This window comes from Phocoena sinus, chromosome 2, assembly GCF_008692025.1.
Source record: "Phocoena sinus isolate mPhoSin1 chromosome 2, mPhoSin1.pri, whole genome shotgun sequence".
Lineage (NCBI taxonomy): Eukaryota > Metazoa > Chordata > Mammalia > Artiodactyla > Phocoenidae > Phocoena > Phocoena sinus.
This window is the reverse complement of record NC_045764.1, coordinates 31,160,283-31,176,244: the sequence shown is the minus strand read 5'-3', so window position 1 is coordinate 31,176,244 and position 15,962 is coordinate 31,160,283. Positions and strand designations below refer to the sequence as shown.

At 40.2% G+C, this 15,962-nt stretch overlaps 1 protein-coding gene across 1 annotated transcript in view; it reads left to right on the top strand.

The window, feature by feature from the left end:
• LOC116748530 (heat shock cognate 71 kDa protein-like) overlaps positions 1–15,962 on the top strand; it is a 106,100-nt gene that overhangs the window by 1,944 nt on the left and 88,194 nt on the right. The window lies entirely within an intron of this gene.

Genomic DNA, 15,962 nt, shown 5'->3' with positions numbered 1-15,962 from the left:
GGATCCCCAAGGGAATGTAGAGAGATGAGATGCTGTTGCTGTCATGGAGGCAAGAGGTGACAGTGTTTTGGATTAAGGTAGAGAATTGGATGGATTTGAGGCTGTATGGCAGGTGTCAGTGGTGAATTAAACATGGACTAAAAATATAGGGGGCCGCCAGTTGACACACCACGGGAAGAGTGACCAAGTGTTGGAAACCTCCAGTGAACTCCCATTTACGTATTAGATGTGCTTCCAAAATATATGTGAATCAATTCCTTCTATTTATAAATGACATGGAAAAAGCTCCAGGCAGCGCAGCAGGGGATTTTGGTGTAGGTGGGTTAGGATAGGGATCTGCCTCCTTGGTGAAATTTGATTTGGGGGCTGAGGGAGAGACTGATCTAGAAATTTAAATTACTTTGCTCTTTTAAAAATCAATTCTGTATTTTAGAAAATCTTAAAATTCTGTCATATTAAATGCAATAAATAATTAAGGTGAGTCAATTTCCTAGAAGTGAATCATAAAGAAAGGAAGGAGGGAGGAGGGGAAAGGGGAGGAGAAAAATAGGGAGGGTAGGAGCTGGCAACTCCTTGGCCCTCTTTGCTCCTCAGTGCTTTTCTCTTGTGAAAGGTTGTAGTAATACATGTCCTAGTGTTATGGGAGATTCCTGGAGACTACTGGAACCACCTTATAGCAACTTTTTCTTCTCCCTAAATCAGATTAGACTAATAGACCATTGTTCTTTTTTAAAAAATTTTATTGAAATATAGTTGATTTACAATGTTGTGTTAATTTTTGCTGTACAACAAAGTGACTCAGTTATACATATATATGTATATATTCTTTTTCATGTTCTTTTCCATTATTGTTTATCACAGGATATTGAATATAGTTCCCTGTGCTATATAGTGGGACCTTGTTATTTATCCATTCTATATATAATAGTTTGCATCTGCTAATCCCAAACTCCCAATTCATCCCTCCCCCACCCCCCTTCCCCTTGGCAACCACAAGTCTGTTCTCTATGTCTGTGAGTCTGTTTCTGTTTCATAGATATGTTGATTTGTGTGGTATTTTAGATTCCACGTGTAAGTGATATTACATGGTATTTGTCTTTCTCTTCCTGACTTACTTCTCTTAGTATGATAATCTCTAGATCCATCCATGTTGCTGCAAATGGCATTATTTTATCCTTTTTAATGGCTGAGTAATATTCCATTATATATATATATATATATATATATATATGTGTGTGTGTGTGTGTGTGTGTATATATATATATGTATGTATATATATACACCACATCTTCTTTATCCATTCATCTGTCAATGGACATTTAGGTTGTTTCCATGTCTTGGCTATTGTAAACAGTGCTGCTATGAACATTGGGCTGCACGTATCTTTTCGAATTGTAATTTTGTCTGGGTATTTGCCCAGGAGTGGGATTACAGGATCATATGGTAGCTCTCTTTTTAGTTTTTTGAGGAACCTCCATACCGTTTTCCATAGTGGCACCCACCAACAGTGTAGGAGGGCTCCCTTTTCTCCACACCCTCTCCAGCATTTATTATTTGTAGACTTTTTTTTTTTTTGGCGGAACGCAGGCCTCTCACTGTTGTGGCCTCTCCCGCTGCAGAGCAACAGGCTCCGGACACGCAGGCTCAGCGGCAATGGGTCACGGGCCCAGCCGCTCCGCGGCATGTGGGATCTTCCCGGACCGGGGCACGAACCCATGTCCCCCGCATCGGCAGGCGGACTCTCAACCACTGCGCCACCAGGGAAGCCCTATTTGTAGACTTTTTAATGATGGCCATTCTGTCCAGTGTGAGGTGGTGCCTCATTGGAGTTTTGATTTGTATTTCGCCAATAATTAGTGATGATTAGTGGGGAGCAGCTTTTCATGTGCCTGTTGGCCATCTGTATGTCCTCTTTGGAGAAATATCTGTTTAGGTCTTCTGCCCATTTGTCGATTGGGTTGTTTGGTTTTTTACTATTGAATTGTATATGAGCTGTTTGTATATTTTGGAAATTAAGCCCTTATCGGTCATATCATTTGCAAATATTTTCTCCCAGTCCATAGGTTGTCTCTTTATTTTGTTTATGGTTTCCTTTGCTCTGCAAAAGCTTATAAATTTGACTGGGTCCCATTTGTTTATTTTTGCTTTTATTTCTATTGCCTTGGGAGACTGACCTAAGAAAACATTTATGTCAGAGACTGTTTTGCCTATGTTCTCTTCTAGGAGTTTTCTGGTATCTTGTCTTATGTTTAAATCTTTAAACCATTTTGAGTTTATTTTTGTGTACAGTGTAGGGGAGCATTCTAACTTAATTGATTTACATGCAGCTGTCCAATTTTCCCAGCACCACTTGCTGAAGAGACTGTCTTTTCCCCATTGTATATTCTTGCCTCCTTTGTCGAAGATAAATTGTCCATAGGTGTGTGGGTTTATTTCTGGGCTCTCCTTTCTGTTCCATTGATCCATATTTCTGTTTTTGTGTCAATACCATGCTGTTTTGATTACTGTAGCTTTGTAGTATTGTGAGACCATTGTTCTTAAGCAAAGAAGGTGGCTGAGCTTTTTGTGAAAGGCAAGCCTCACGCCTTCTTGCACGAAGGGGAGATAAGTAATTCTGATTACTCCCTTACAGGCCCCTTGTTCCAGATTCCTGCTCTTTTCAACATATACCTCTCCATAAATGGATGAGAAATGAACTTGTCCCTTTGCGTCTCCTATAAGATAGAAGAAATTTGTACTTGGATCTCACAATCCCTACCTCTGGAAAGGTAATAATCAGCAGAGAACTCCTCTTCCAGGAACAGCAGGCTAGCGAATTCTCCTGCTGAAGACAACTAAGAAGCCAAATGAAATATTTTTTACATATGTTTTTTTAAAGCATCAAAGAATTATGGGGATAATGAGAGAATACCAGGCCAAGATCTAGGAGGAATCCAGAGAGTTATGCAGCACTTGGACAGCTTCTGCCCTGAGCACTTGCATTCTGGCTCTGGCAACCACACAGGGTTAGAAAGATGAGTTTTGAGTCCAGATCCCTCCAAGGGTGGGAACCCAGGAAGCCAGTCCCCTGCTTTGTGATGGGCCCCCAGATGGCTGTGCCTGGGGATTAAGGGAGTAAGCCAGCCTTCTCTCTGGTTGCAGGTGCCCAGAAATCCCAAACTCAAAATTTGGATTAAAGTAATTCTGCATTGCTGAAGCCTCTAGGAGCTGACAAAAGTAACTGAAAATCATCTCTGGAGAAAAATAACACCAAAATAACATCATCCTAGGCCTCAAATTATTTCTAAAAATAACATTTTAAAGAGTCACTTTCCTTTAACTTCTTCAGTATGATAAAGGACATTTATGAAAAACCCACACCTAGCATCATACTCAGGGTGACAGCTTTTCCACAAAATCAGGAATGAGATAAGGGTGTTCATATTCACCACTGCTATTCAACATTATACTAGAAATTCTAACTAGAGCAATCAGACAAGAAAAAGAAAGAAGAGGCATAGAAACTGGAAAGGAAGAACTAAAATCGTCTCTGTTCACAGATGATATTATCCTATATTTATAGAAAATCCTCAAAGGATCCACAAGAAAGCTACTAGAGGTGATAAATTCAGCCAAGTTGCAGGATACAAGATCAACGCACAGAAGTTAGTCATTTGTTTATATACCAGCAAAAAACAACCTGAGGAGAACATTAATAAAGCAATTCCATTTACAATACATGTAAAAGAATAAATTCCCATACCTGGGAATAAATTTACCCAAGGAGGTGAAAGATTTGTATACCAAAAATTATAGAACATTGCTGAAAGAAATTAAAGAAGACCTAAATAAATGGAAAGACACCATGTTCATGGATAGGAGGACTTAATATCAAGACATCAATACCCAAAACACTCTACAGATTCAATGTAATCCCTGTCAAAACTTAGATTTTTTTTTTTTTGCAGAAATGGAAAAGCCAATCCTCAAATTCTTCTGGAATTGCAGTGGGCCCCAAATAGCCAAACAGTCTTGAAAAAGAAGAATAGAGTTGGAAGACTCACACTTCTGGATTTCAAAACTTACTATAAAGCTACAGTAATCAAAGCAGTGTGGTAGAGGCATAAGGATAGACAGACCATTAGAATAGAATTGAGGGTCCAGAAATAAATCCATCCATTGAACACCAGTCGAGTTTTGACAAGGCTGCCATTCAATTGAGAAAGAATAGTCTCTTCAACAGATGGAGCTGAGACAACTGGATTTTCATAGGCAAAAGAAGGAAGTTGGACCCCAACCTCACACCATGTACGAAAATTAACTCAAAATGGATCAAAGACCTAAATATAAGAGTGGAAACCATAAAGCTCTTAGAAGAAAAAATAGGTATAAATATTCATGATCTTGGATATGACTGTGGATCCTTAGCTATGACACCAAAACCGTGAGCAACTAAAGAAAACCTAGATAAGTTGTACTTCATCAAAATTAAAAATTTTTGTTCATCAAAGAATACTATCAAGAAAGCAAAGGGACTTCCCTGGTGATGCAATGGTTAAGAACCTGCCTGTCAATGCAGGGGACCCAGGTTCGATCCCTGGTCTGGGAAGATCCCACATGCCACGGAGCAACTAAGCCCATGCTCCACAAGTACTGAGCCTGCACTCTAGAGCCCACAAGCCACAACTACTGAGCCCACATGCCACAACTACTGAAGCCCACATGCCTAGAGACCATGCTCCACAACAAGAGAAGCCACTGCAATGAGAAGCCTGCACACTGCAACAAAGAGTAACCCCCGTTCACTGCAACTAGAGGAAGCCCACGAACAGCAATGAAGACACAACACAGCCAAAAAAAAAAAAGAAAGAAAGCAATAGACAAACTATAGAGTGGGAGGAAATATTTGCAAATTATATAGCTGATAAGGATTTAATATCCAGAATGTATAACTAACTCCCACAACTCAAAAACAAAAAGACAAACAACCCAATTTTTAAATTGACAAATATCCGAAATAGACATTTCTCCAAAGAAAATATGTAAGTGGCCAATAATCACATGAAAAGATGTTCAACACCACTAATTAGAGAAATGCAAATCAAAACCACAATGTAATACCACTTGGCATCCATTAGGATGGCTATTAACCAAAACAAAACAAACAGAAAATAGCCAAGTGTCATTGAGAATATGGAGAAATTGAAACCCTTGTGTGCTGCTGATGGGAATGTCAAATGGTGCAGCCACTGTGGAAAACAGTATGGAAGTGCCTCAAGAAAATTAAACATAAAATTACTATACCCAGCAAACCCACTTGTAAGTATATACCACAAAGAATTGAAAGCAGGGACTCAGAGAGATATCTGTACTACTATCTCCTGAACCTTGAGGACATCATGCTGAGTAAGATAAGCCAGTCAACAAAGAGACAAATATTCTATGACTCCAATTATATGAGGTGCCTGGTGTAGTCAAATTTATAGAGACAGAAAGTAGAATGGTGGTTGCCAGGGGGTGGGGGGAGGACAGATGAGGAGTTAGTATTTAATGGGTGCAGGGTTTCAATTAGGGAAGGTGAAAAAGTTCTGCAGATGGATGGTGGTGATGGTTGTACAGCAAGGCGAATGTGTTAGGTATATTATACCACAATATGAAAAAACACAATGAAATACCACTTCACACCACTAGGATGACTATAATAAAAAATTAAAAATGAAAAAAACCTGTAAATCACAAGAGTTGGCAAGGACATGGAGAATTTGGAACCCTTGTTCATTGCTAGTGGGAATATAAATTTATTACATGACCCAGTAATTCCACTTTTGGTGTAGAATTGAAAAACAGTGACTTGAACTTGTTCCCCAGTACCCTCTGTTCATCACTAACAGCTCTGGAGCACGTTTGTTCAGATAACTGTAACTGGAGGGGTGAAAACATTACAGGCATCTCTGGGCTTTGTTAAGAGAATAACTCATGTATGAAAACTTTGACTTGTCTCTGTTCATTGGGTTATAAAATGTCTATCTCATTATCACCTGGGAATAAATTTAACCAGGGAGGTGAAAGATTTATACACTGAAAATTACAAAACATGGCTGAAAGAAATTAAAGAAAACATAAATGGTTGGAAAGGCACTGTGTTCATGGATAGGAAGACTTAATATTAACATGTTAATACCTAAAATCCACACTTAAATAAAATAATTAAAGTACAATTTAGTACAGAGAAGGAAGAAGTCTAATTTTGACAGGCCTTGAAACACTCATAAAACCTCATAGTTTCTGTGATGAGATTTAAATTAGGTCGCAAATAGATAAAAGTATTTTGCAAACATAAAAGCACTTTGTGAATGCTGGGTGATGTTATTCCATCAGTAATGAGTTCCTTATAAACAGGAACACAGTTTCATTCATGCTTTCAATCCCTTAATGTACCTGGCATAGTCCTTAGCAGATTGTAGTATTTAATTACTATTTATTTCAATTGAATTCTCTATCCTAAACTCTATGTTAAAGTTAAATTTTTTATATATAGAAAGGATAAAAAACAAGGTCCTACTGTATACCACAGGGAACTATGTAGTCAATATCCTGTGATAAACCATAATGGAAAAGAATATAAAAATGTATATATGTATAACTGACTTTGCTCTACAGCAGAGATTAACACAACATTGTAAATCATCTATACTTCAATTAAAAATGAAAAATATTTAAAGATAAAATAAGTAAATCCAAAGTTAAGTCTTTAAGACTTGTGAGCTACTGACTAGAATTTTGTGAGAAGCCCCTGAGAAATAAATGATGTTGGATTACTCAGGAAGGGCAATGAGGCTAAGAAGTAGGTTCCACTTAAATTAACTCAACCAGCACCATTAAGTCAGGTTATTAGAAACATATATTGTAATGATTTCGTTAGAATAAGCAGTTATTCATATTCACACACACAGACTCAAACAAAATTATGCATGAAAGAAATGTTTTCCCTTCAGGGAAAATGTATCAAAATTACAAGTTAAGCCACGTGAGATTTGGTAATTCTCAACCATCAACTGAACAGAAAATAATGGAGTAAAATTTGTCATTTGGTTTTGAAGGATGAGAGTCACCTTCAACGAGAACTCCTTGAATAGCTTTTTTATTGTTTAAGTATTAAACAAAAGTAAAGCACTTTGCTTATGGATAAATGGGAAGTCCCTGGAAAAATAAACATCAGGACTCACTGATCTTCAGTGTCAATTATGTCATTGGCCCTACTTTTCACAGTGCAGATATAATTCTCAGGGGATAGTTGGCCTTTCTCATGCAAGTAAGCTGTATGCTCAGTCACAGCTTAGACCATCCAGCAAACCCCACTTCTCTCTCTGCTATCCCAGACATGTTCCCCAGCCCTCTGCTCCAGCAAGGCACTGGCCTCTGCTTTTTTAGCTTCTGGACATTAGTGGGCCATTCCTGCTGAGAATGACCTACTTCATCACCTATGCAAACTGTATCTCTTGTGAGGATTCCATGCTTTAATTCATCTAGAGTACTTAGAACAGCACTACCATACAGCATACACTAAGTGCCCATTATTCTTCTGTGATCGTGACACCATCCTGTATGAAAGCAGTCCTGTTGGGTTCAGCTGATCCTGGCCCAAATCAGCAGAACAAGTTAGGTCAGAAAAGACCAAAACGTAAGTTAGAGGCATAGGGTATGAAACCAGAAGGTGAAGTTAGGTTAGGACCCAAATGCCAAACCAAACCAAAATAGGAGGAAGGGTAAGCTTTAACACCATTGGTAGACAGAGCAGAGTACAGATGTCCAGCAGAGGTGACTTGGTATCTGGAAGCCACCTTCCAGGACACTGTAGGGAAAAACAAACTAAGCTGTTTCCTCAAATACAGTATAGTAACTTTAAGGAGAGGATTCACAGTATTTCTTTGGATTTCCCACAGTTCTCAGAATAGTGCCTTATTAGAATAAAGCTATAGTAAGTATCTTTTGTTTGATATTGATACAGCTTTCTTAAAATAATTTATATTTTTCCTGATGTCATTCATCTATTCTAAAATATTATTAGTGGTATATGTGCAAAGCATTGTCCTAAACATGTAAAGATCAATAAGACTCAGTGCCAGACCTCATATTTATTTTTTTTATTCTTTTTTGCGGTACGCAGGCCTCTCACTGTTGTGGCCTCTCCCGTTGCGGAGCACAGGCTCCGGGCGTGCAGGCTCAGCGGTCATGGCTCACGGGCCCAGCCGCTCCGCGACATGTGGGATCTTCCCAGACCGGGGCACGAACCCGTGTCCCCTGCATCAGTAGGCGGACTCTCAACCACTGAGCCACCAGGGAAGCCCTCATATTTCTTATGGATTAATTTCTATCTAGAATTCTAAAGGCATTATTGTAAGGCCTTTATTAGTTCTACTCTTCCAACTATACAATATTCCGATAACTTTAGGATAAATAGACAAAGAAATGAAACTTCAGAAATCATTGAGTGATTTAAATGTGGGATCCAGACCAAAACCTCTTCCTAAGAAGTTCCAGACTTGATTATAATGATCCCCCTAACCTGGAAAGGTGGTAGAAGTCCCTTTTCTGCTCTTGCAGAATTCCTTCTTGTTCGGGGCGGGCGGGGGGGGGGGTGGTCATTCTTTGTTCTAGTAAGGCCTTCAACTGATTGGATGAGGGCCAGCTGCATTATGGAGAAGAATGTTTTGCTCAAAGTCCACTGATTTAAATGTTAATATCTTTCAAAAATACCTTCAAAGAAACATACAAAATGATTTTTTATCACATATCTGGGCACTATGGCCCAGCCAAGGTGACCAGAAAATTAACCATCACAATGATGAAGTCAAAAAATACCTAAACAGGGACTTCCCTGGTGGTCCAGTGGTTAAGACTCTGCGCTTCCCATGTAGGGGGTGTGGGTTCAATCCCTGGTCAGGGAACTAAGATCTCACATGCCACATGGCAAAAAGAAAAAAAAAAGAACTAAACAAATGGAGAGACACACTGTGTTCGTGGATTGGAAGATGCAACATAGTAAAGATGTCAGTTCTTTCTGAATTTCCCTATAGGTTTAATGAAATTCATGTCAAAATCCCAGCAAGGCTTTTTTTAGACTTATTTTTAGATCTGTGTGAAAAAGCACAGGCCCTAGAATAGCTAAAATAATCTTGAAAAAAAAGAGTAAAGCGGGAAGGATCGCTGTACTCAATACTGAAACCTACTACAGAGATATAATAATCTAGATATTGTGGTTAGGGCAGAGGGATAAACACATTGAACAGTGGAACTGAATAGAGAACTCAGAATAGACCCAAAACAATATGTCCAATTGATTGTTAAGATAGATGTACAAGCAATTCAATGAAGAAGGAGGGATAGGCTTTTCAACACATGGTGTTGGAGCAATTATCTATAAGCAAAAATAGTGAACTCCATGGGCTTCCCTGGTGGCGCGGTGGTTGAGAGTCCGCCTGCCGATGCAGGGGACGTGGGTTCGTGCCCCGGTCAGGGAAGATCCCACATGCTGTGGAGCGGCTGGGCCCGTGAGCCACTGCCACTGGGCCTGCGCATCTGGAGCCTGTGCTCCGCGACGGGAGAGGCCACGGCAGTGAGAGGCCCGCGTACTGCAAACAAACAAACAAACAAAAGTGAACTCCAACTTAACTTCACACTTTATACAAAAGTTAACTAAAAATGGATCACGGGATTAAATGTAAAACAGAAAAAGAATAAAAAGATTTCAGAAATAAAGGCTATGCTAGAAAAAGTACAAGAGTGAGTAAATACAATTGCTAATAACCTGAGAGAAATAAAAGGTAAAAAGGAAGATGAAATTTAAATCATTGGGACTTCCCTGGAAGTCCAGTGGTTAAGATTCTGGGCTTCCAATGCAGGGGGCACGGGTTTGATCCCTGGTCGGGGAGCTAAGATCCCACATGCCGCGTGGTGTGGCCAAGAAAATAATAATAATTAAATCATAAATAAAATAGGTAAGAAAAGATTTGTGAGAAAGCATATACTGAACAGTATTAAAGAAGATCGAACATAAGGCTGAAAGGAGCTCCTGAGAAAGGAAACTAAAGCAAGGGAACAACACAAATATTAAAACTATAATTCAAGAAACTAATACTAAAAAAAATGACTTGAAATTGCATATTGAAAGAGTACACTCTGTGCAAGAGACTATCAAACCAGTATGGTCATTACCAAGACATATTGTAGTAAAATTACTGAACTCTAAAGAAAAAGGAGATATCCTTTGGGTATTGAGGCAAAAAGAGCAAGTGGCTCTTAAAGGAAATAGTATATTTAACAGTAATGCATTATGCCAGAAAATCAGTGAAGAAGCATTTCTAAGATAGTCAAAAGTAAAGAAAATGTCACCCAAAGATTTTATATCCAGAAGCTGAACTTCAAGTATAAAACTCACATATAAACTATGATCAGTGTGCAAGAACACGTGGAATGTTGTTCCCACGAGCCCTTCATGAAGAATCTTATTCGTTCGTGAACCTCGAACAACCAAAATAACTAGAGAAACATTAACATAAGTACAGGCTGAAGAGCAATAAATATAAATTTCCTTTTAGAAGTAACATTAACTTAAGTACAGGCTGAAGAGCAATAAATATAAATTTCCTTTTAGAACTAAGACTAAATGAGGACTCTACCTCATAACATATATAAAAATTAACTCAAAAATGCATCAAAGGGCTAAATATAAAAACTAAAACTATGAAACTCTTTGAAGAAAACATAGCTATAAATCTACGTGACCTTGATTTAGGCAATGGTTTCTTAGCAATGACAAGCACGAGCACCAAAGAAAGAATAGATAAACTGGATTTTATCAAAATTAAAAATTGTCTTCAAAAGACATTATCAAGAAAATGAAAAGGCAGTCTATGGAAAGGTAGAAAATATTTACAAATCACATATCTTATAAGAGTCTAGTATTCCAGAATACATATTCTTTTAAACTCTTGCAATTCAACAAAACAAATAACCCTATTAAAAATGGGCAAAGAATCTGAATTGACAATTCTGCAAAGAACATATAGAAATGGCCAATAAGCACGTGAAAAGATGTTCCACATCACCAGTTGTTAGGGAAATGCAAATCAAAACCACAATGAGATACCACTTCACAGCCACTAAAAGGGCTGTTATTACAACGATGACGATAACAGGTATTGGCGGGATGTGGAGAAAATGGACCCTTTGGATGTGCTGGTGGGAATATAAATGGTGCACCCACTTTGGAAAACCATTTGGCAGTTTCTCAACGAGCCCAGCTTAAGTTACCACAGGACTCAGAGATTCCACTCATAGGTAAATACCCAAGAGAATTGAGAACATATTTTCACACAAAAACTTGTACCTGAGTGTTGATAGCAGTATTATTCATAGTAACCCAAAAATGATAACAGCCTGTGTATCTCCAACTGATGAACAGGCAAAATATGGTGCATCCAAACAATGAAATGTTTTCAGCCATAAAGAGGAATGAAGTAGTGAAAAATACTATAAGATAGATGAACTTTGAAAACATTATATGAAAGAAGCCAATCACAGAGGACCACATAATTGTATCATTCCATTGATATGAAATGTCCAGAAGAGGCAAATCCATGGAGACAGAAAATAGATTAGTGGTTTCCAGGGGAAACCACTGGAAAGGAGGAATAGGAGTTTCTCCTAATGGGGACAGGTTTCTTTTTCAGGTGATGAAATATACTAAAATTAGGTCGTGGTAATGGTTGCATTCTGCTGTGAACACACTAAAAACTACTGAATTGCACACTTTAAAAGGGTGAATTTTGTGCTATGTGAATTATATTTTAATAAAGCTGTTCTATTTCAAAAGACCAAATGAGTGTTAAAAGAAAAAGTGTAGTATGTACTGGTTATGTGCTCCACTATAAACTGAATGTTGTGAACCTCCAAAATTCATATGCTGAAACCTAATCCCCAATATGGTGATATTTGGAGGTGAGCCTTTGGGAGGTGATTAGGTCATGAGGGTGGAGTCCTCATGAATGGGATTAGTGCCCTAATAACAGAGACCCCAGAGAGCTCCCTTGCCTCTTCTGCCACGTGAGGACACAGGAGGAAGATGGTCATCTATGAACTAGGTAGCAAGCCCTCACCAGACACTGAGTCTTCTAGCACCTTGATCTAGGAATTCCCAGCCTCTGGAACTGTGAGGAATAAGTGTCTGTGTTTATAAGCCACCCAGTCTGTAGTCTTCTGTCATAGCAGCCTGAATAGACTAAGACATGCTCTGACAATGTAGCTATACTACGACTATTTTTTAAAACTGGGGTTGAATGGGAAGAGCAAATGCAAAAGCTTTAACTGTGTCCAGTAATTAATTGGTTGCAGTAGGATTTGCATTATTATTATGAGACTCTTTGCACATAATACCAGATTAAGCAAATGAGGAATTATGGGACATTCTAATTCTATCATTTTTTTGTGTCCTTGAGAACTAGGATTCTCAGTGTAGAGAAAAGCAGTTAGAGATGCAATATAGATGTTAGATAAAATTCCTGTAGTCCGGAATTTGAATTGGAAATAACAGTATGAATTTATGAACTATTTTGTCTATCTGTGTAGCTTACTCTGTGTGTGTGTGTTTCTCTTCATTCTGTCCCCTGAAAAAGCCTAGAAACAATGACCAACCCAGTCACAATGAATATCCCTAGTGCACTGATTATGGTCTTAAAATACCAGTTCTCAATAAAAGAATTGGCTGATCCCAGGTTTGGGATCATACCAGATAGCAAAAAGCCATGAGAGATTATTAGAGTAATGGCAAAAGGAATCAGAGCTGACTTCAGAAGTTCTTACTTGCTAACAATAGGAAATTTTGAGTGTCAATTAGGATGCTCATTGCAATGCATTGGAACTTATCAAATATGTTTAAATCCATAGGTTCATGATGATATTTTTAAAAAACTCATTGGTTGCTCTCAGAGGATGATAGGGAAATAATTCATAATCTTAAAAACTGGCAAATAACAAGAAAATTATCAGGCATTTATCCTGTCTTTCTTATATAAAATGTACACTTGGGTAATCAGATAGTAGGTGAGGGGAAGTATCATTGTATAATAATATCAATTATTACTGATAAGTGATCATTGAAAAAAATATTGAATTAAGATATCACCACTTTGCATCCCACAATGAATTAATAGATACAGGAATTGAGCACCAACAGCTGCTGACATCAAAAAAAGAGTGAGGGCTTCCCTGGTGGCGCAGTTGTTGAGAGTCCGCCTGCCGATGCAGGGGACAGGGGTTCGTGCCCTGGTCCGGGAAGATCCCACATGCCGCGGAGCGGCTGGGCCCGTGAGCCATGGCCGCTGAGCCTGTGCGTCCGGAGCCTGTAACGGGAGAGGCCACAACAGTGAGAGGCCCACGTACCGCAAAAAAAGAGCGAAAACCAGACATGATGGTCCTCCTGATGTAAGGACACATCATTTGTATCTTGTGAAAGGGACTGAGCCTGACTCCAATCCAGTCTTTGGATCCAGCTGCCAATTGGCAGGACACCCAGAAGGCAGAGTAACATATTGAATTGTACCATGAGAATGCAGTCAGCAAAAGCCAGACTGTCAGATAGTCCAGGTTCCTCCACAGATAAATTGTAGGGAAAAGAGAAGGATGGTGAGAAACCTGGAGATTGAGACTTGAAAGACATTAAAAATTTTTTGATGGGCAAGACTAGCCTGTAGTGTCTAGGGAGAGATGCTTGAATGTTAAAACTACAAAGAAGTGAAAGGAAGTGATGACTACAAGTCAGAAAGTGGTTACTTTGGAGGAGGAGGAAGGGGTTATCATCAGGATGGGGCAGGTGGGGGGAACTCTGGTGCCGTTTGTGGTTAATTTCTTCACCTGGGGGCGTGGCTACAAGGCCACTCACCTTATAATAATTTACCCAGCTCTACACTTGATGTGTGTGGATTTCTGTATCCGTTTTCCCTTCCCTTCCCTCCCCCACCCAAAGCATGTTTATTTACATGAGATGGAAAATCTCACATTCTTGGCTTGTCAAGTTCGTCATGACCTTCCTGTACCATGACTTTTGTGCCTGTATCGGAGAGTGAATTTTTAAACAACTCCATTTTGTGTCTGACATCCTTGAACAAAGATGTATGTGCTACTCTCCTGCGATGTGCCTCTGTGCGTCTTCATTCATCCTGGAAAAGGGGCTGCGTGTCATCTACCAGATGCTTCTTGACAAGCAAACCCTTCATAGAACGAAAAGAAGCCACAGCTGGGAACACCTCCTTCAGCCCCCCGCCCCCCGCCGCCCTGCCCCACCTCTGCAGTCTTGTAGATGCTAACATACACTGTGTGCTGTGCCGCGGATTTATAGCTATTTGGATGTCGACTCTTTTTTTAAATTTTATTGAAGTAGAGTTGATTTACAATGTTGTGTTAATTTCTGCTGTACAGCAAAGTGACTCAGTTATACACATTATATATATATATTCTTTTCATATTCTTTTTTTTTTTTTTTTCTTTTCATATTCTTTTCCATTATGGCTTATCACAGGATATTGAATGTAGTTCCCTGTGCCATACAGTAGGACCTTGCTGTTTATCCATCCTATATATAGTATTTTGCATCCGCTAATCCCAAACTCCCACTCCATCCCTCCCCCGTATTCCCTCCCCCTTGGTGACCACAAGTCTCTTCTCTATATCTGTGATCTGGATGTCAACCCTTTATTCCTCCCAGACTTAATCTGCAGCAGATTTGTCAAAACAGGCAGCTGTGAAGCAGAGTGGAAAAAGCAGTAAGTTTGGAATCCAAACACATGGCCCAGCCGGCCACCCCTCCCTGCCCTATGACCAGGGCCAGGCCACGTGCCATTCCTGCCTCCCATCACCTCATCTGGAAGGTGGGGGTGACTCATGGGGTTTGAGGCTTCAGTGAAGAGAAGAACATAAAAGCAACTTGTAACCTCAGCCGTGGAATGTCTGCCTCACTCTTCCACATTTTCAATGAATTTCTTTCTCTGTCAGTACCTATGACTCTACAATGGGTCTCATTATAACTCTGCCCATCAAACACAAAAAAATGGCCCAAAGAGCTTGACGCCCTCGCAGCAAGACCACTGGGAAGCCGAGGATCGAGAGGAAGAGCCTTGGGATGTGAAGACTCAGAGCCATCCGGCCCAGATTGTCAGGCGGGTCCCTCCTGAGGAGCCTGGGGTTCACGGCCAGCGGCCACGGCTGCCTCAGGGCCAGGAAGAGGAAGCCAGCCTCTGACCCCACCCACTTCTTCCGGAGCTGTTCTGCGTCATCCAATCTATTTCTTGGTGCCCTGTGTACGGGTTCATTCTACAGGTTTTGAAAAGAACACAAAACAGAACAGAATCATAGCCATTCTAATTCTCATTTTACAGATGAGTATAAAGACCTAGGAAAGCTTAGAGACTTCTCCGGCATCTTCCAATGAGTGACAGGCACAACTGTGGCCAGAATGTAGTTCTTCCAGATTCCAGGCCAGCATCCTTCCCACCAGGTCCCTCTCCGTGGTGCCTCAAGGCTCTGTCTTGCCCTCACGGACAAGAAATTGAATGGGCAGCTGGGCCACCCTGCACAAGGACACCCTGCCCAAGGACGCCCCCGTCAAGGGGGCTCGGTGAACCGAGTGGGTCTAATTCACCCCCACTCACCAGGCCAGGCACCCTGGCCTGGTGCTTGTCCCTTTCTCATTTTCTGCTTGGCACCAAGGTGCTGTGCATACTGGCCTCAGCCCTGGCCACCAGTGTGACCAACTCTGTGTGCCACAGCCCTCCTGCTTCGCTCCTCGAACCACTTTCAAGGTGTCCTTCCATCCAGCCTGCAGCTGATGTGTGGCCATGCAGATAGGTGAGTTTTGGATGAAACACATCAATAGAATTGTGAAGCCAGGACACTTTTCCAACAGGCGGTGTCCTTGAAATACTGGTAGG